Source organism: Lissotriton helveticus, chromosome 5_1 (assembly GCF_964261635.1).
Source record: "Lissotriton helveticus chromosome 5_1, aLisHel1.1, whole genome shotgun sequence".
NCBI lineage: Eukaryota > Metazoa > Chordata > Amphibia > Caudata > Salamandridae > Lissotriton > Lissotriton helveticus.
Window position 1 is genome coordinate 548,768,251 of NC_136065.1, and position 21,492 is coordinate 548,789,742.

The window sequence follows — 21,492 nt, forward strand, 5'->3', positions numbered from 1 at the left end:
TCTTTCAGTAATTTCATACCAAGAGTTAAAGCAGGTTCTGGACCGTATTCATCTTGAATTTGTTTTAGCACATCTGGTATCACCGAAATGGATGGGACACCGTGCATTTTTGTATAGATGGAAGCAAAGACTGTACCCCAAGTGTCACAGTCCTCAATGTGTGGTGCGATTCCCATTGGGAGACATATAGTCAGAATCCTGTGTTTTTCTAATGGGGTGGTGTCAGGAAACACCGCCTCTATTTGGGTGATTTTCTGTGCCAACCAGAATGGTATTTGTTCCCGTTTAGCTGGAACTTTACCTAGGCAGGATTGGATGTTCTGTGGTGTGATTTTATTTGTATTCCCCTGGTGAGGGGTCAGCTGTGGAAGTTTAATCGCTGGCTGAATTGTTGAAGTCCGCATTACATACTGAACTAATTGTCTATGAATTTTTAGTAATTGTTTCAGCTGTGTTAATAGTTCAGCTGCAGGCATCCTATCGATGTCTGGATGTGGTGTGTATCCGGCTAGGACCGGCCACGTTGCTCCTGGTCTTCCTAAAGGACCGAGCCTTGTAATGTGATTGTTATGTTTTAGGGCGCCATCAAATAAGAGCAAATGCTCTTGGAATTTGAGTGGTACTTCCACCTCCTCGAAAGGAGTGTACTCATTAGGAGGTTCCTCTACTTTGTAATAGTGGAAGTACTTTGTTACAGCATTTGCTGCTGGAAAATGTATCCATGTATAGTATACCTCTGTCTGCCGATATTCGTGTGCCTCGATTACGAATATGACTGTACCACCTCTAGGTGTCAGTCCATTTTCTATAAGTTTTAGAGTTATAGATCTTCTTTTGGCGACCTGGATGAGTATTATATCCGGGTCTGCATCGAGTGCTGTAGTATCAGCTGCTGCTATTTCAGCTGCTAATCCAGCTGCCTCTCTTTCTTCATCACTGTCCATTTTATTTACAGGATGGTATTATGTTTATTTGCAGATCAGGTTTCTTTATGGAAACAGAGATTAGATGCACAATATTTTGGAACTGTTTATCCTTCAACGTTGACTTGACCAAAAACCATACATAGGAGTTCCCTCCTGCGAGGTTTTGGAGGATATAACCTTTCACCCACTCCAGACGTCTTTGGAGTATTTGGGAAAAGGGGTCTGAGTGAGAAAGCACGACTGAGTTACTCTAAATGTCTTACGTTAGTTTTATCGCCCTTTCCAAACGCGTTGGGCGCCATGTAGTGTAGCTCCTATTTTCCCAATAGGCTCTGCGCATTGGAATAATACCTACAGCAGTAAAGGCCTAGGCCAGACGTTAACTAGGTCTACTACTGTCGATACTAGACTTAATTTTTGGGTTTGCCAGCTAAGCTCAGAGTTCGCTAGAAACTTTCTCGAATGTTCAAGGAAGGATTAACTCCCCTGATTAGACAAGAAGGGATTGAGTTTCTGACAACCATAGAACATGACAACTTTGCTCTCCCCTAATCAAGAGTCAATCTCAAGAGTCGTGTGAGCACAAGGCAATTATTTTACTCAGTCAGTACGTGCATTCTTAGTCTCATCAGAATGTAGAGAAAAGGAAGAGACGGGCGTGTTCAATAAAAAGGTGTTATTTATTGATCAGTCTCTTTTCTCGTACAAGAGAAATGGATCGATATTATTGCAATACTTATAGTTAAGTAAAGTGCATACATTAAAAGCAATAGTATAAAATAATACTGTAAAAACATTGATATGGTTTCTGAGCCATATGATGTTTAAAATGATTAAGATATATTTACATACACATATACATTTGACTAAACGTACTCAACTGGTGTTTCTAAATACGCCTACCCCGTGTACCTGACCTAAGTCTAATGCGTGGGCGGGAATAGAAAGTTACAGTTTAAGTTAAGTTTGTTTTCGCCAAGTGAATAACTAAAGAATTCTCTGTGAGGGGTTATTCAGTTCTGTACCTGGAAGTTAGGATGAATGAGGAATGGTATCTCTTTCTCTGCTCTCGATATTCCAGGCTGCCTGCGAGGGCTGCCCAGAAGCGCCGGTGCTGGGTCTCTCGGCTTGAGATAGCAGCGCGTCTCTCAGCGCGTCAGGAAGGCGGGGCTGCTGCCAGCGGGGTCTGCTTCTGCTCTCGGCTTCGGCAAGTATGGCTGCTCCGTCTTGTCACCACGCGTGTGTTTGCATAGGGCAAGGTCGGCAATATTTATACCTTAAAGGTGCCGGGATTGACGTAAGGATGGACATAGGTACGTCAATAAAGATGTCATACGACTTGCTCGTTAGCACATCCTTTTGCAAAAGTTCTCTGTGAAATCAAAACAATGGCCGCACGGATTATCCAGGTTGTCATAGGTTTGATTTGTTATGAGAACGTCGTATGCCTTATCAGGGGCTGGAGGAATGTCGCTTGTCTAATTAGATCTCAAGCGTTATGACCTAATCAGATAACACGTTCCTGTGCCGTAGTGTGACTGCGTCAGATAACGGTATCTGCATCATGGGGGATTTCTTGCCTCATGGGCTGACTGTTAGTTAACTTGATAGTTAGTTTAACCAGAATAGGGTCAGGAATAGGGGGACTGATTCAGAACCTATAGAAATACACGACACTATGGCAAAATGAACCCCCTCATTTTGTTGCTCTGCAAATTAAATGTTTTAAGTGTTAACACTTTATTCCAATCAAGATGACTTCAGGTGTGCCATACTTTTGTCATAAGTAGGACTGTTAGCGCTCTAGTTGTTCTTTAGAACACTCTGGGACTTCTGTCATTGGGCTATAGTTGGGCTACATCTGGCTGATATTTGGGCTACATTTGTTTTTTTTTGTCTCTGGTGGCCATCTTTGGGCTACATTGGGCTACATTGGGCTACATTTGGGCTCTAACATATATATAGCCCAATGTAGCCCAATATATATTTTTTCAAAGTTAATTTTCGTAAAAACCAATGGAGCATATATCTTGAGCCATAGCAAAGGCACATCGGAGTACCAGTCCCTACAATTTTGCCAAGTTTGGTGGAAATCCATTCAGCCGTTCGGGCTAAAAGTGAGTCCAACCGCCCTATGGAAATTAACATGGGGAAAACACGTTTTGGGACCCCCCTTTTTTCTCGGCCCCCGCTTGACGGATCCCCTCGAAACTTTCAGGGAAGGAGCGGAGCTCAGCGAGGCAAAGTTAAGGAAAATTACAGGCAGATCTCTCATTCAGCGCCAAAGTTATTCCCAATAGAATGTTGCGAATTTCCTATGGAAAACGATCCTAACTATAACTACCTACTGGCGACCGCCAGTAGGTAATATATATATATATATATATATATATATATATATATATATATATATATATATATATATATATATATATATATATATATATATATATATATATATGTATATATATGTGTATATATATATGTATATATATGTATATGTATATATATGTATATATTTCTTATTTTTTCAAGAAAAGCATTTTTCTAAAACAATATTCATTGATGCTGCAAACAGAGTAGAAAGGATAGACAAAAAAAAACTACTGGTTGACAAAATAAAGCAAGAAGCAGAAGGACCCACTCACATGATTACTAATTTCAACACTAAATCAGGGGAATTAGCACATGTGTTTAATAAAAATTGGCATATTCTGCAAACAGATACCACCCTGAAAAGAATCCTACCAGCACATCCATCCATCACATACAGACGTTGCCATTCACTAGGTGATCACCTTATACAGAGCCATTTTTGGGGTCCCGCCAAAGTCACAATGATGAAACCCATAAAAGGATTTTATCCGTGCCTTCGCTGTAAGACCTGTAAACACAGTAAGAAAAGATTCAAATATGAGGGAAGACCAAATGACCCACATCCCACGAGAGAAATTTCCCAGTTTCTCAACTGCAATTCAGACTTTACGATATACTGCTTGGAATGCCCATGCTTCAAGAGGTATATCGGGAGTACTATTCACCCAACAAAAAAACTCATACCAGAGCACATGCGTGCCATAACAAATCGGGATAATGGCATACCCTGTGGCACGCCATTTTGAGACACACCATAATAGCGATAGGGACCTTCTCACATTTTTTTGTCTTGATCAGGTAGACAGGAAGGAAAGAGGAGGTGATCGTGTAAAAGCTGTATGGGTGCTAGAATCGAAATATATATTCGATCTGCAGAGCAAATGGCCCATAGGGCTGAACAAGGATGAAGAACTATGGGTTCACTTGTAAATGGGTTCTAGTACACATAGATAATTAAGATACTAGCAGAGAAAGGAAGAGAGAACATGCATATAAGAAGGGATATTAACAAAACAAAATTTGGAAAGGTAGAATAACAACTACCCATCACTACCAAATCTTCAACCATATTGCTCTCTTGGACTACACACAAAGATGTGTAAGCCCATACAGGGCGGCAACACAGTTAAGTAAGCCCATACAGGGTGAGATATTTTGTGGAAAATGGTTGGTTGACAAACATTGAGACATACACATAGATTTTACATCGTGAGTAGTATTTAAATTATTGCCATCTGAAGTCTCTGAAGGTCTTTTGTTTTTTGTGCATGGTATATCACAATGCCTTATATCCATAGGATTAACATCACTAATGCACAAAAAACGTATATTTCTATACTTGTCAAAAGGAATGATATAATTTCCTTTCTTTTTCCATTTCCACACAATGAAATAGTTCTTAAATAATGAAAAAATATTTTTTAATTTGCACCCGCACTTTTTGCGATCATTTTATGCAACTCACTGACCCGGTAGAAACAAGTTGAAAGATGGTCGCCATAGTGGCATTCATGCAAGTAGATACAAAAGGGGATAACGGGCGGAGCGTTTGAGCAAATCAAACACTCACCCCCAGTCAAATGATCTGGGTTTAATCCATCACCATTCTTTAGCTCATATGCCCATGTCTGAACTGGGGTGGCAGAGTGGGCTAAAGAACGGTGATGGATTAAACCCAGATCTGCTGACTGGGTGTGAGTGTTTGATTGGTTCAGATGCTCCGTCCATCACCATCCCCTTTTGTACCACTTTGTTCGCCATAAGATGGCAGGGTATGCTCAGACGTGAGTCCCCTGCTCACTTTGCCATTGGATACAAGCAAGCCTGGCTGAAGACGGCTGAAATGCCAGAAACCGGTCCTAGGAAGCTTGTTTCCGGTCCAGGGAAGGCATGGCTTGGCAGTTCGGGCTGGACTGTTCCCATGAGGCACAGGGTCAGGCTGATTTGCATATGCCCATGTCTGACTGGGCATATGCAAGAGTCAGACAGAGTGGGCTAAAGAACGGTGATGGATTAAACCCAGATCTGTTGACTGGGTGTGAGTGTTTGATTGGTTCAGATGCTCCGTCCATCACCACCCCCTTTTGTACCGATTCATGCAAGTAGTCCACTTTCACTGTTTACTGGTCAACTGTGGAGGTGCAGGAAATAAAATGGTCGTTTTTTTTTTACACATGCCAACACTGACGAAGCCGTGAGGCGAAACGCGTCTGTTGGAGGGGTAGGGGGTCTGAATTAAACACTTTGTAACCGGAGACCTGCGGGATGCTGATTTGCTTTGATATATATATATATATATATATATATATATATATATATATATATATATATATATATATATATATATATATATATATATATATATATATATATATATATATATATATATATATATATATATTACCTACTGGCGGTCGCCAGTAGGTAGTTATAGTTAGGATTGATTTCCATAGGGAAATCGCAACATTCTGTTTGGAATAACGTTGGCGCCGGTTGAGGAATCGGCCTGAATTTTTCAGCAACTTTGCCTCGCGTCGCTCCGGTCCTTCCCTGCAAGTTTGGGGGGGATTCGTCAAGCGGGGGCCAGGATAAAAGGGGGTCCCAAAACGTGTTTTCCATAGGGCGGTCTGTCGCACTTTTAGCTCGAATGGCAGAATGGATTTTCACCAAACTTGGCAAAATTGTAGGGACTGGTAGCCCGATGTGCCTTTGCTATGTCTCAAGATATGTGCTCCAGATGATTTTGAGTAATTTAGGTTAAAAAAAATGTATATATCTGTAAGCGCGCCCCGGTACGCGCACCGGGGAGCGCTCCGGGCGCGCCACGCGACTTGCGCACGGAAAGCTGATTGGCTCTCGGGTGTCTGTAAACATTCAAAACAGTCCGCAGCGGCCGCCATCTTGTGTCTCGGTAGGTTCGAGACACAAGAGGTGGCGAAAAACAAAGGGGGAAATGACCAAAAGGGGGCAGGGTACACCCCCCCAGACCCCCTAGGTTTGATGTGGGGGCCATGAAAGGGTCCCTCGGGTAAAAAAAATTGTAATTTTTTTTTGATTTTCGCGGGGGGAGCGCCCGGTACGCGCACGCACACACCTCCCACACACACCTCACACACCTCACACACCCACACCTCCACCTACACTCAAACACCCCACACACCCACACCCACACACACACCTTACACACCCCCACCAACACCCACATACCCCATACACCTACATACACCTATACACCTCACCCCCAGACACATACACACACATACCTCACAGACACACCCCACCATCCCCCACACACACCCCCCCCCAACACATGGGGAAAACTCAGAGAATTAGTAAAATGATAATTTAAAGTGCTTAGAGGTAGGGTAGCTCTGAATAGAGTTGTTGTGTTGTGTGGGTGATTTAAGTACCAACATGTAGGTACCAATGTAGAGTTTTAAATTCAATGTACACCGTCTCCTCTGTAGATAATTTGCATGTTGTTACAGAAGTTATTGTGGTATATGGAATCCATACCATAGTCTGTCAGGAAAGCAGAAACAGAACCTTTAAGTACTCCCTGAGAAGACATACGGGATCATGGGTAGTCTACCCTGCTCCCTTATGATGTTTTAAAATTGCACAGTATATTGTAAGTTTCACTTTATACTATAATATAAACATAATTATTTTGGTAGTACTTCATGAATTAGATATAAAAATGAATAATGTCTCAAACAATTTTTAATTATTAAATAAAAATGTATTGGTCAGAATTTTCATAGTTCAATAAAACTTCCAGCATTACATCATCTGGAATCTCCTCAAACATGCATGTTTCTATGTCTTGTAAACATTCAATAAATTGTTCATCCAAAGACTGATCCATAAAATCTTCATCCAAAAAATCTTTATTTAGAATCTCCTCAGATGTAATCTCGAAGGAAATATTGATATTTTCTTGCTTCCCTTCCATTTTTTTGCTGTAAATTGCATAAAAAATAACTATATCAGTAGATTTAGGGCAGTGTTGTGTTTAAGTTCAGACATGTAGTTCTGTTTTTTTAACAGTTAAGTTAACTTTGGGTAGTGTATGGTAACAGGCAGGAAGTAGAAATAAAAAAGTGCCTGTGAAGAAACGTAAGTAAATTCATATTTATAGCAGAGAAGCCTAAGTCAATCAATAAATATAACAGAGGAGCCATCTCTATCTACAACTATAGCAGAGGGACAGTAAATAATTATCAGAAAACGTTTTTACAAATTAACTTAAAGTGCCCCTTACAAATTATCAACTTACTTTAGAGAGAGGTGGAGAAGAAAAAATGCGGAAATCCTTTCAAGATGTACCTCAGGTAGTTGTAGTCAAAATGGCTGTGTTTCCCTCTCATTTTTCATTTATATTCATGTACATAACCAATCAAATGTCAGGAAAAAAAAGTAGAAAATGAAAGTAACATTTTAATTGGTTGTAAATCCTAACACTCCACTCCCCATCTCTTATCCTAATTCAATTTTTCACTCTCTTTCACCCCTCTTTAATTATACTAACTGGTCTTTTCTTATCCTCCCTCACCGTTCTTCATTTATCCCAGTTACGCCACTACCGTTCATTCTCAATTTTTTTCTGTCCTATCTTTTTCTTTCAACACCCACTCACATTCTCCCACTATCTCTAGTTTAGTGTTCTTCCTCTCTCTTCCCTTCTTTCGCTCCTTTAGTGATTTTACTTTTCTCATTTTCACCCTATTACACTTTGTCTGTTTTTCACTATGTAGTAAACAATCCCTCTGTGTTTCTCCCTCTAGCTCTCTTTCTCTTAACATTACTCTCTTTGTGTTCTTCCCTCATGCTAACTCCTTCATTAATTTTTTTTCTTTTTTTTTTGGTGCGCTCCCCGGTGTGCGCCCCGGTGCACGTACCGGTACGCGTACCCTGCAGAAAAAAGATTGACACAGATTCTTTAAAAATATAGGTTTATTTTTATAAAGTAAAGGTAGTTCTAAAAAGAACTGTTTTTTTTCTTCTTTTTGTTGTTTTATATATTTTTTATGTTTTTTTGAACATTTTGTACTTTTTTTGGCTTTTCTGAACACTTTTATATTTTTTTTGTATTTTTTATGGGGAGAAACAAAAAACAGGGAATTGTAAATGGCTCAACTGGAGCATGAAAAAAATCAGGAAAAAGTAGTTTTTTTTTTGACACTTATGGTTATCACCAGAAACCATAATAAGTTCAATGCTTTGCTCACCATAAGCAAGTAACTTGTTACAATATTTGCATAAAATGTTGTAATCATTAAACTTTGGTTGGATAGCAGCCAATGTGTCTCTTGCCCCCGAACCCGATGGAGTGGGTTGTTTTGATGTTGAGCGTCGAGACGCATCATGTGGCGAATCATCGTATGATTCCCGAAGGAATACTTTTTGTTAGGGTTCCCCCTGGATAGCTCAGCACCACAAATTAAGCAAGTCACCTTTGCTGCGTTTACTTTTTTAAAACCCCTTGGGAGTTTGTAGAACTGCCATACAAAGTGCTCTTTGGGTTTGTAGGGCTGTTTATCTTCTGGCAGGAACTCTCTTGTCTGTGCCTCCTCTTCCTCATCCTCCTCCTCTTCCTGTTCACCACCAATATAATCTTCTGGTGGTCTTTTAGATGGTGGTGGTGGTGGTGGTGGGCCAGATGCTCCAGCTGCTGATACTACTGTAGCCATTTTCAGAGATAGAACTCGAAACAGGTCTTCCTCAGTCAAAGGATGTCACTGACCATGTCATGTATGATGTAATATGTGACATCATCAGCAGTGGATTGCGGGTGCGCCAAATATAGTTAGTCCAACTAACTATATAGGAGCAATTTCAATGTTTTTTTATATGTTAATTCCTAACTATATAAGGCCTGAAACCTATGGTTTTTTCAGTGAATTTTCAAGTTTTTTTTAAATGCGAATTCCTAACTATATAAGGCCTAAAACCAATGGTTTTTTCAGTGAATTTCAAAGGTTTTTTAAATGCTAATTCCTAACTATATAAGGCCTGAAACCTATGTTTTTTTCAGTGAATTTGCAAGGTTTTTTAAATGCTAATTCTATTAGCGGATAACGTTTAAATATGTTAATATCCTTGTGGGACCACCTGAGCAGCCCTAGGGATCCGATTTTTGGATCGGAGCAAGATGCTCTCTGATTGTGCCGTATTTCTTGCCTTCTGCCCCCCTGATTGTGCCGTATTTCTTGCTTCTGCCCTGGGTGTAATGGGTGTATATGTGTATTTATATACATGATTTGGTGTAAATCAGTTGAGTATTTTTTGAGATATTTTAGTTAAAATAATATAGATATATTGGGAAGCAATTCCTTGCAGTTGACCCGCGGATCCTACTAACATTTTTTGGCTGCAAACACTTCAACCAGGAAGTGTTGTCAGCCATCTTGGGACTTGGCTTGGAAAGAAGTCCCCAAACAAATGTCAAAAAAAGTAAAAAGCATCGGATTTACATCAAATAACCAAAAGTTCTCTTTCTGTACCAAGAGGTAGCTTTCTGTTTGGTATAATACTGTCTAGAGGTTTGGGCTGTAGTCGTGTTCAAAACTCTCTATGAAAATTAACTTTGGAAAAACACTTCTTCTGACCCTTCTTTTTCTCTGCCTCCACTTGTCAGATTACCTACTGGTGACCGTGCGTGTCTATGTGCAATCATGGTAAGTGTTTGCTAAGGGTTGAGTAGAACTATGCCGAAGCTATTAACAAACATATGTTTTTTTACCCCCTCCACTTAAATCTGCCCCATGCCTTCCTGGATCTGCATGAATCTTTAGAGTCGTGCAATAGGCTTAACATGTTAACAGCCTGGAAATGTTATGCGGAATCATTAAAGAGTACCAAAGTTATTAGACTATGAAACCGCTTTTGCCTCCTCATCCCACTTAACTTTGCTCCTCCTTCATTAATCTGGGTGACTCTTGGCATAGCAAGCAAACATACTAAATGTCTGCCAAATTTCATTTGGATTCAGCAAATTATGCGAAATGATGTCATAGTTATTAGCAATGGACATTTTTTGGCTCTTTCAAATGTGCCTCCCTTGACGAATCTGCACAAATATAAACATACTAAGAGTAAACTAAACATGTTAAGCATCTGCTGGATTTTGTGCAAATTTGTCAGCGCTAACACTTAATGCAAATCAAAAAAATACCTTTCCAACTGTTAAGAGATCTGTAAAATGTAACCCCTTCATGCCCAGACAGGAACACTTTTTAAATAGTAACTGCTGAAAAATTACTGAACCAATTTACAACAAATCAAGCAAAGGCAATTCTTTCAGTGAAGATCTACAGGAAACAAACACTTCATTTAAGTCAATCTTTGTCATGAATTGACTCACTTTCAGGCACATTCATGTTCTCATCCAAAGCACTGTTATCAAAGTAGCAGTTATTTTAACAAATCAAGAGTGTAGAACACTTCCAGTTATTTTGCATTTTTATGATCCAATGAGTTGAATGTCTTCAATAGTAAAACGCTCCTAGTAATATTGGTAGCAGTTGCAACCTGAAGTAAGCAGCAGTGACAGGGTAGGCACACATACAGTCTCTTCCACAAAGACACACATATACTCACACAAATCCACATAATTCACGAGCGCACACATACACCCACCATTCATAAGCTTATACATGCGCACACATCCTTTCACAACCCACACATGCGCAGGCAGATACATTCATACATACACACATGAATTCATTATTCAGGTTGGGTGTTAGAAAAAAAAAGAATGGCCCAGCCCTAGGGCACTCACTTTGCAGCGTGCCTGGCAAAACGGTATTGATCCTATGTAGACTGAAATAATTATGAACACATATCAGTGATTTCAAACAATGTACATTATGTGTGTGTGGGTGCATGGTGATGAAACTGTATTTTATTTCGGTCCATATTGCTTTGCCTATGTTTGGGGTATTCGTTGCTTGTGTTCGTATTTTTACTGTACATATATTAGCATATTAAACTGTTATTATACAGTTATGATAGAGTTTTTTTATACACGATATCCCTCTTTCTATGCAAGTCTATCTTTATTTCAACTATGCAGTGTAATACTGTTTCATAATTTAAATTTCATAGCATCAGATGTGAAGTAGGCCTGCACGGCTCGGTCATGCTACACCCAGAGGATTCCTAGAGGAAGGACTAGCTGCTCAGGTCTGCTCCACCCGTAAAATGGGTGGAGCAAGGAGTGAAAGGTGATTACATGTTGACAGACGTCCATACATCATTTGGTGCCCTCGTCATTTGGGAGGGCACTACGTGATGTATGGACGTCTGCCAATCTCCTACAAACAAAAAAACTTTTATCAAAGTACCCGAGGCGAACTGTTCTCCTCTGCTGGGAAAATAACACAAACAATTGTTTTATATATCCATAGCCCGTGACTGTAATTGGAAAATCTGCTGCTATCTATGCATACAAATGCAAAATATCTGCCATTCCTAACACCACTGACATCATCAGTGACATCACGTACCCTGCAGGCAACTGCTCTTTCACACACCTTCAAATACAGCCTTGTACATTGAGAGGTGCTTCTGCGTACCGACTAGAAATAACATGTATGGGGGTATGTACTACTAGTGAGGGAAATTACAGCATGCTTTATCATATATAAGCGTCCGCACACTCTCGAGCAGACATAAATCATCGGCAGTGGAAGCACACTATTTTAGCATTAATTCAGTTAACACATATAGATGTTATTTGCAGCTTCGGTTATGATTAGGCAATTATGTTGCAGTAATTGAAGCTAGCATTCAGTTTAAATATCAAAGGCTGTGTTTTACCTAATGCAGGCACGCGCGCCGAAGACGCTAATGGCGGCAGCAGCGGTGGAGCGGAAGTACAGATGATTTGTAGAGTGTTACTACAATGCGATTTAGCAGCGTGAACTCGCTTTTATGCATCCGAAGCCTTAGGTTCAGGTCTAAATTGAGAAAAGTGTCATCGGAGTCAATTTTTGTAAACAAAGCGGGAAACGGAGCCTTGTGACATTACCTTGGTAATAAATGCTTTCATGGCATTCCTCTTCACGCATAATGTTCTGAGTTGTTGTCGGTGCCTATTGCCAAGGGCAGGGATACGAAGACTGCGGGGCTCCCTCAGCACACGGGAGCCCCGCACCAGCCCACACTTCTTCATCGGGCCGGCAGCATCACCCGGTCTCCCCCTTGGCACGGGAGACCGAACGGGCACATCGAAGGCTCCCCCAGGCAGGGGGAAGCGGAAACCACGTCCTCCCGGCCCCGCCCACAACGAGGCGGCTGCCATCTTGAGGCGGCTCGGGCCGCGGCGGTGATCTCAGGGGCAAAACGAGGGGTGGGCACCCTCGAGATTAAAATAAAATGGAGAAGCCCCCCCAAGACCCCCCCCCCCCAATTTTTTTTCCGAAAAATCGCGGGGTGCACGCACGGTGCGCGCTTACAGATATATAATTTTTTTCTCTTTTAATTTTCTCAGGAACTACTAGAGGGATTTACACTATTTAACCAAAAGCGGATCTGCGTACCAGACTCTACCATTTTGACAAGTTTGGTGTAATTCCGTTCAGCGGTTCAAGCTGTAGCCGTGTCTAAAGGTCCTATGGAAATTAACATTGGGAAAACACGTTTTGGGACCCCCCTTCTTTCTCAGCCCCCACTTGACTAATCCCCCCAAAACTTTCAGGGAAGGAGAGGAGCAGAGCGGGCCATCTTCTTTGAGAAATTTGCGAAGATTCATCAACCAGCGCCAAAGTTATTCCCAATAGAATGTTGCGGATTTCCTATGGAAACTAGGTCCTAACTATATATACCTACTGGCGACCGCCAGTAGGTAATATGTATATATGTATATATATATATATATATATATATATATATATATATATATTAACAAACAATTTGTCCTGTCGCAGCGGGAGCTCGTTCCGGTGGGTGCCCGCGAAGAGACCAGGGCAGTGTCTCTGATTAATCCAGTACAAAAAAGAATATCGCTGCACACTTCTTAGTTTTCTCGCAGTTGTTTATTCAAACGTGACACAACACCTCCTACGCGTTTCGAACCGTAGTTCCTGTTCACAGTAGTATTAGTGATTAATCCCTTTTCACTTTCCTTATTTATATCATTACACACCCCTTTCATTTTCTGGGGCATGATGGAACTTGTGGTTTCAACAATATACATTACTTCATGCATTACAAAATGTGGGTTGTGCACAACAGCGAGGGCTGTTTTTTAGTTACTGCATAGAAAGCGTGCCTAGGAGGTGTTGTGTCAACAACTGCGAGAAAACTAAGAAGTGTGCCGCGATATTCTTTTTTGTATTGGATATATATATATATGTATATATATATATATATATATATATATATATATATATATATATATGTGTGTGTGTATATATATATATCTATATATATATTTATTTATTTATTATTAGTTTTTTTTAATATATATATATTCTCCCAACGATCTCCTGTGAAATTGAAGAAGCTGTCGTCGGGCGGTCCGAGCAGGGACACCGGAAGTCCCTAAATGTCCTCTCATCAATCTTTTACCAGTCAAAAGATACTCGGACACCTTCCTTCTGCAAAGAGTGATTTATTGCGGCAACAAACAACGCGTTTCGGCGATTAAGCCTTGATCACGTTCCTCTGTGGCGGGTGCATCCTAATACCACGGACGGGACCTCCGCCCCTGTGGCGGACGGTCCCGTCCTCAGACAGGATGGAGGACGGACGTCCCCATCCTAATTGACCCCTAAGTCTTCTCAACCTTCAATACAGTCTCTACTTTCTCCCCCTCAACAGCCTCCCAAGCTGATCATTAAAAGTGTGAGGGTTCCACAAGTTGACCAACCCCAATCTGCTTATTCTTCCCCAACTCCTACTAGTGCACCCCCTCTGTTCTTTTATCCAATGGGGCATTCCTCTACTCCCGAGCTATCATGGGAGCTGCTTAAAGGTGCTAAGCAAGTAGCTCTGGAAACAATAAAGTTGTCCGCAACAGGACCCGCGACAGGATCAGCAATAGTATCCAAAACAGAATCTGGGCCCAGTTTTCAGTGCGAAATAAAAAGCATGCTCAATCTAATTCTTGAGGAGATGAAGGAAATGAAAAAGCCACCCAGGCAACTGAAATTACAGCATTACATGCATGATTATCGACAATTGAAGAGTTGGTGGGGGCTATGCCATCTCGACTACAGGAAGCCGAATCCAGAATTTCCCAGTTAGAGGATCAGATGACCTCAATCCATCAGCAGGTCTCAGAGGATAAAAAACTACAGAACATTTTGGAACTGAATCTTGAAGAGCTTGAAAATCATGCATGTCGGACTAATCTTCGGTTGGTTGGTGTTCCCAAGGGGTGTGAAGGATCTCAACCAGTTCAATGGGTGCAGGCCTTCAAAAAAGAGACAGTTCTTCATGAATTCACTGGGGACCTTAGGATCACCCTTGTCCATAGAGTTCCAGCCCAGCGATTTCCTAATTCTAAACTTCCTAGAACCATGTTAGTGAACTTTTCAGATTATCTCATAAAAGAGAAAATCTTGACCAGGGCAATTCAAAAGAAGCAATTTTCATCATCTGAGGTCCCCCTCTGCTGAATTTTTCAGATGTGAGCGGTGCAGCAGCACGTCGCCGAAAAGAGTTTGTTAAATTCCTCTATTTATTTAAGGCGCAGAGGGCGCAAGCAGCTATTGCCCAGCAGTCGAAACTGCGAGTCCTGGGTTATGGGAAGTTCCATATGTTCTCAAGCCTGGATGAAGCACAGGAGCTTTTGCAGCGAATCACGAAGGACAAGTAAAAGGAAACAAACAGCTTTTCTATGTTGCTATAAGTCACTCTTGCCTTATCTTATTGTTTTTTCTTTTTTTGGTCTCTTCCTCTTCTTCTTTTCCAGGGCGGGTGGGTGATATATCACATTAGGGTGCAATACCAGGGCACCCGCCATGAAGGGCCCTCAAGAGGAGCCAGCAGTGGGTAAGACGGGCAATTCCCCTCCTCCTAAGGGAAAGGGACTGCCGGTTCCAGGGGAGGGTTGGGTTTAGGTCAGGGTGCACAGGAAGGGTGGTGCTGTAGAAAAACTAAATGAGCAGAATAGTTTAAATATAAATATAAATTGCAATATAACCGGTACAGGAAAAGGAAATAAGCAGAATCATCTGAAATTGTATATTCGAAATAAGGGTATGTTTATTGATAAGTTTTATTTGAATAATAAAGTGAATAATGGGTACTGATATTCGTATTATATCGATTAATGATATCAGTACTACCGTTATTGATTTTTCTTTTTTCAAATGTACCGATCAAAGTTGGCGCAGGTTATTTTAGAGAACCGGATAAACTTTTTTGTCATTACTGTATGTTTGGTTCTTCGCCTCTTCTCCCTGACCTTAAATTATTTCTCTTCAGGGGGGTCCCCACTTTTGTATTAGATTGCTTGTTCATTGAGAAAATACAGTGGAAGCTCCTACATATGATGCTTTTGTCCTGATGATGACCCTTAAAGTATCCTTGGGTCAAAATGTCGTCGACGCCTGTAACGTGGCCTAAATGAGAGAGAACACAATTGTTGTATTGTGTATTTTTGTTTTATTTTGAAACCTGTTTTTTATATATTTTTTCCCTGCCACTGTTTGTTCAGTTTGCACTTGTTATTGTCTACAATCTTAACACTGTTTGTGTAACTGTATGAGCGCCATTATTAATGTGTATATATTTGCAATATTTTTTTTGTTCAATTTACATTGAATATTAGCTCTCTGATACAATTATTGGTACATGGGTAATGTGAAATTTTGATAGCACTTCGTTTTCTTTATTTTAGGGTCTCTCCTAAAATTTAAATATAATCCACTTTACTTTTTAGTTTGGCTCACAAACCATTGTTTGGATTAGAGTCTTTATTACCCCAGGTTCTTGTTCTAGGGTTGCCCTTGTTGTTTATTAAACTTTTAGAAAGTGGACATTTCTCTGCTCTCAACTTTGCTCTGTGTGCCTGCAGCCTGTCTCCAATACATGTCTGGGCTGGGTGACAGCTGCACGTTGTGCATTCATACTAGAGAGCCACAAACACAGGAAGGGTGGGTGTGACAGAGGGCTCATCTGTTTTCATCTGCATTATGATGTCCTTCTTGGGCAGGAAGTGGAAGAGGGAGCTCACATTTACTTCTTAATATACTGTGTCCTGTTCCTACACAAAGGACTGATTTAACCACACATAGCATGGCAGACAGGGCTTGGATGAAAGGGGACCTGTGCCCTTTAAAAAGCTGATTTGAAGTCACCCAACTTTTAAGGCACATGTGGGTATACATAGTAGGCCTCTGATCCAACCAAATCAGTAAACTACAAGGCATGGGAAGATCTCTTCTGGAGTAATGACTTATGTCCTGAAAGGATTGCCACTTTGCCTGGGCTGACTGTTCTGAGGAATTGCTCCCTGCTTTGCTGAGCTGTCCTACTTCCTGCTGATGATTTGTGACCTGCTGAGGACAATGACTGGATCCATCTCACTTGAACCCAGAGTGACCCCAAGGGCTTGCTAGATTGCCTCCTGTTTACTGAAGTCTCAGAAACACAAAAGAATTCCTGAAATTCTGCTTGTGCTGCTGGACTTTGCCATCTGTGAGACCTACCCTTGCCTGAGGTGCCCCCCCCTGTCCTGGCCCTCAGAAGTGGGTTTCTGCAGCTTTTCCTGCATCAATGCCGATGCAGCAGTGACTTTGCACCCATTACAACTGACACATCACCCTTGGACACCTACGCAGCAGCTGCCCAACCACAAGGGTTCTCCAGCAGGGATGGCTCGATACCAACAAAAATGCAGCGCCTGTATCATACAAAAGGATCATAGACGAAACTCCCTCAAAGGATTAGCACCGATGCTGTCCTCAATCCACAGATCGATGTCGACGGGACGTTTCCTCAATGGCTTGAGTCCTCAATGCTGTCACTTTGCTCCATCGAAAGTACTTTGTTAGAGGGACCTGTCTGAGTACAGTAGCCAGACTGCCTTCCATTGCAGTTGGCCTGAACTTTGGATTCCCCCAGTCTAGAGCCACCTCAAGTAACCTTTTAGCGCTATTGACTTCCAAGTGTGTGTGTGTGACACTAATACTTTACACATTGCCTCCTCAGTTGATCCTACCTGCCTGTGCCAAGCTACCAAAGGGCAAGCACAGGTTAATTTAAAGTGCAAATCTAGCTAACCCCGACTAGGAGTGTGGTCCTTACTTGGACAGGGCGCAAACCTCTGCCAACTAAATACCCAATTTCTAAGAGAATGGAGGTACACTTTCACAAATACTTTTTCCATATATATTGCTATTGTTCCTTAACTTAAATGTAGAGATTAACAGATATTGACTAACTGCAAGAAGAGAGTTGCTGAAAAATGTATCTTTAGCAATAACTATAGTAACTATATATTGACTCATAAATCGTACAATATGAATATCAAGTGCTCAAACCAAAATAGATATTTGAATTGTACATGCATAAATGGTGAATACTACAGAAACAAATTATGCATTAACACACCAATGAAGCCTAAACGTTGGTGATGTTAGTGCCCATAAGAAGCAATATGAATAAGATGAAAGTGCAGAAAGTTGTCCGTGGACCATGAAGATCGTTACTCCTCACATTTTAAACTTAACCAATGCTGAAGTGGAAAGGTGGGACCAGCGTGAAAATAACTCGTATTGGCCCATGTGCAGATGACAGCATTGGAATTGCTTTTTTGCAGCTGAATTTCAATGGGTTTTCTGTAGCACTTTCATTTCTACTTTTCATCTCATCTAACATATTCAAGAGCTATGCTTTCAGGAAATGTATTTGAATAAATTCACAATTTAGCATCCAGTGTGGTCAAGTGGGAGGGGAATACTGTGTTAAGAAAGGTATGTTTTTCAGACAGAAAAAGATGTAATATTTATTGTGAGCACCTTTCATATGATCTTAAACTCCTCAAGTAAGGATGGCTGTAAAGTTCAAGTGATAATCCTCTATGGATTTTAAAGAAAGAAGTTATCTGTTCCCCAAGTGCTAAATGCACGTTAGATATTGCAAAAGAGACATATTTTTATGATGAGTAGTGAGAAAGTCTTAATTAAATGCCCCCATCATATTTGATAAAATGACTGTCTACACAGGATACCACTACAGCCCAGATTCTATGCTGTGGAGAGATGGAGAGAGCCATACGTCTTTTTCTTTACTGTCATTCCTGCCTCTACTACACAGTTATAAACTGCTTGTATAATGGGGAGTAACGAGAAAATGTGCCGTTTTCTGGTGATACTGCCTACTGTCCCTCACACCCACCGCCCTCTCTCAGTAGGGTGGCCTCCTCTCTTCATTGCATCGAGGACAGTGAGTTTCCATGCCCTATTTTTCGCTTACAAATCATTGTAACCAGGTGTGTTAGTCTAGCTAGTAACATTGAAGCAAATCAAGATACAGCACCGAGAATGCTATAAACGGTCGCATGAAATCTATGCATAAAAAGAGAGAGGCATCAAACAAACATGGCAGCGGAAAAAGCCATACACTTGAGCCTGCTTTTATGCACTTAAATTGCTAGTTTTTTCGATATTGGGCACATCGGCAGCAAGAAGACCTTTGTGCTTGCATGCCAATATAGGTGAGGTATTTTCTGTCTCAATTTACTGCTTATAGTAATTCCAGAGTGTTTACCTTGGTGCTGAATTACGACAAGCTGTTGGCAGGGTCCAATTTCTGTGCTAGGAGACACTTAGCACCGTGTGGTGAAATGTAGAGCGAGCTCTCCTCTCCATGTGACCAATGTTCAGTGTACTAGTGCCTACAACACATACTGGGGACGGATGCTCTGCTTATCGCAGGAGGCAAGGCAGTAGATGCATCTTTCAATTAGCTTCCGCTAACACCCATGGGTCTCCAACCTTTTTTGTACTGAGATCTACTTATTTTCAATGAAATGCAAAAGCTGCAAATAATATTATTGCTGTACAATCTCAATTTGTTTTATATGTATATTAATTCAACCAAGGAAAAGCTTTCTAATTTATTAAGCTGGGAGGCACACAAGTGAGCTACTCAGAGGTAGTTTTGGAGCTAATGGTAGCTCACCAGCTACCGGTTTTGGACCCCAACATAAAAAGGTAATATTCTCTCAAACAATGAGTTCAAAAGTAGATTTTATCCCTGAAATGCACAAACAAGACTGGAGGTGTGGGAGATATAAGAACCATGAATGAGAGCTTAGATGCGAACCTCTCTGGTCACCACTTCAGATATTTTTTATCAAATTAAATAAGAATATAGCACTAAGCCATGTTTCCTATCTCTGAGTGCACGACTTAGCTTTCCGGATTGAAGAGTCGTATCTGACTTCACTATTAGGAAAACTATGGGGCATATTAGCAAGAACTTCGTTAAAATTATCGCCGTTTTAGCGGCAGGTAACTGCCGCTAACACGGCGATAATGGGCTTGCTAATATGTGCTATAGAATTCCAATAGAAGCCCAAGTTAGATGTGCAGGACATCTAACCTGGGCTTCTATTGGAATTCTATAAGCATATTAGCAAGCTCATTATCACTGTTTTAGCTGAGGTTTGCTCCCGCTAAAACTGCGATAATTTGAATGAGGTTCTTGCTAATATGCCCCTATGTCCCCCCTGCCTTTCTGAGAGATGGGAGAATGGGTCAATTCACATTTTTTGGCAGATGCGGTTACCGCTCACCACTAAATGAGGCACTAATACATAACTATCTAGTATTTAAGGTTAATTTTAAGCGTATTGATTAATTGCTGGGTTACTTAAAACTCCCCAAAGCTACAACAGCACCACTAAGAGCCACCATCAACGCGGCAGCCAGGCTCATCACGGGCTCAACAAAAAGGTCCCACATCTCCCCTGACCTAAAAGCATTGAACTGGCTACCATGGGAAGCCAGAATTGACCTAAAAATAGCATGCTTGACCCACAAAGCCATTCACCATAAAGCACCCAGCTATCTCTCTCGGAAACTGTCTATCGCTGGAGGCAAGAGATCCACAAGAAGTGCAGAAAGCCTATTACTGAAACCACACAGATTTAATAAGGCGAAAACTTACAGACGCTCCTTCTCAGGGATGGCTCCTAGGATTTGGAACGCACTACCCCCAGAAACCAGACTTACCACATCTACTGCACTGTTAAAAAAGGAAGTAAAGGTGATTCTCATGGAAAAATTCACATGAGTTTCACTGAAGGACATGACTTATATAGAAGCAAACAGACAATCTACATGACACTTAGGCTCTCTCGGCCCGCACCTTTCTCTGTCTCCTATTATGCACAACGTAGGATTCAGTTTTGATCTACCTCTCTCGTTTGTTGTATTTATGCACACTATGTACACACATATTTGCATTTTATATTGTGTTGTATAACTCTCACTGCTTGATATATATTGTTATTTTTGTATTGTGTTGTATAATTTTCACTGCTTGTAAGGCGCTCTGATATCTGCAAGGGTCTGGTTCGCGCTCTATAAAACTTTCAAAATAAATATATAAATAAAATAAATAAAACAAATATTACATTTTATTGCTTTAAAATCTACTGAAGTTAGGTGCAAAGACTTTTTTGAAATTGAGAAGTTACATCTTAAAACCTCTAGTAAAATCCATAGTAAGAACCATAGTATAAGGCTATGTACAAAACTGATTTAAGATTTACATTAATAAAAAATATTAAAGCATATATGAGATCCCATGGCCCACATCAGTGACATTGGTCCAACATAAAGATCAGTATTTTCTAAATAGTACAGCGTGGTTTAGTGCAAGTGAGGAACCAGTAGTATATTAAGTTGCTTAGGTTCAGGTTTTCAAAAGTTTAGCTCACTTGTAATCCTTCTGTTGGGATTCTCTCAGCCAACCTGATGTGTTATGATGCAACCTTTCTTCCACCTTCAACAAACATTTGACAGAACGGCAATTCAACTAGGGATCTCCTGGATTAAAACAGGCCAGCACAACCTGCCTTTTTGTGCATATTCCCCTTCCATTGATGGCTCTTTTCAGTAACTGACTCCATTCACCTTGTCTTGTTTCACAAAGTGCAGACTGGTGGAGGAGATCTTCCTTCCCAAATCCACATAGATGATAGGTGTTGGGGATTCTGCCCCAT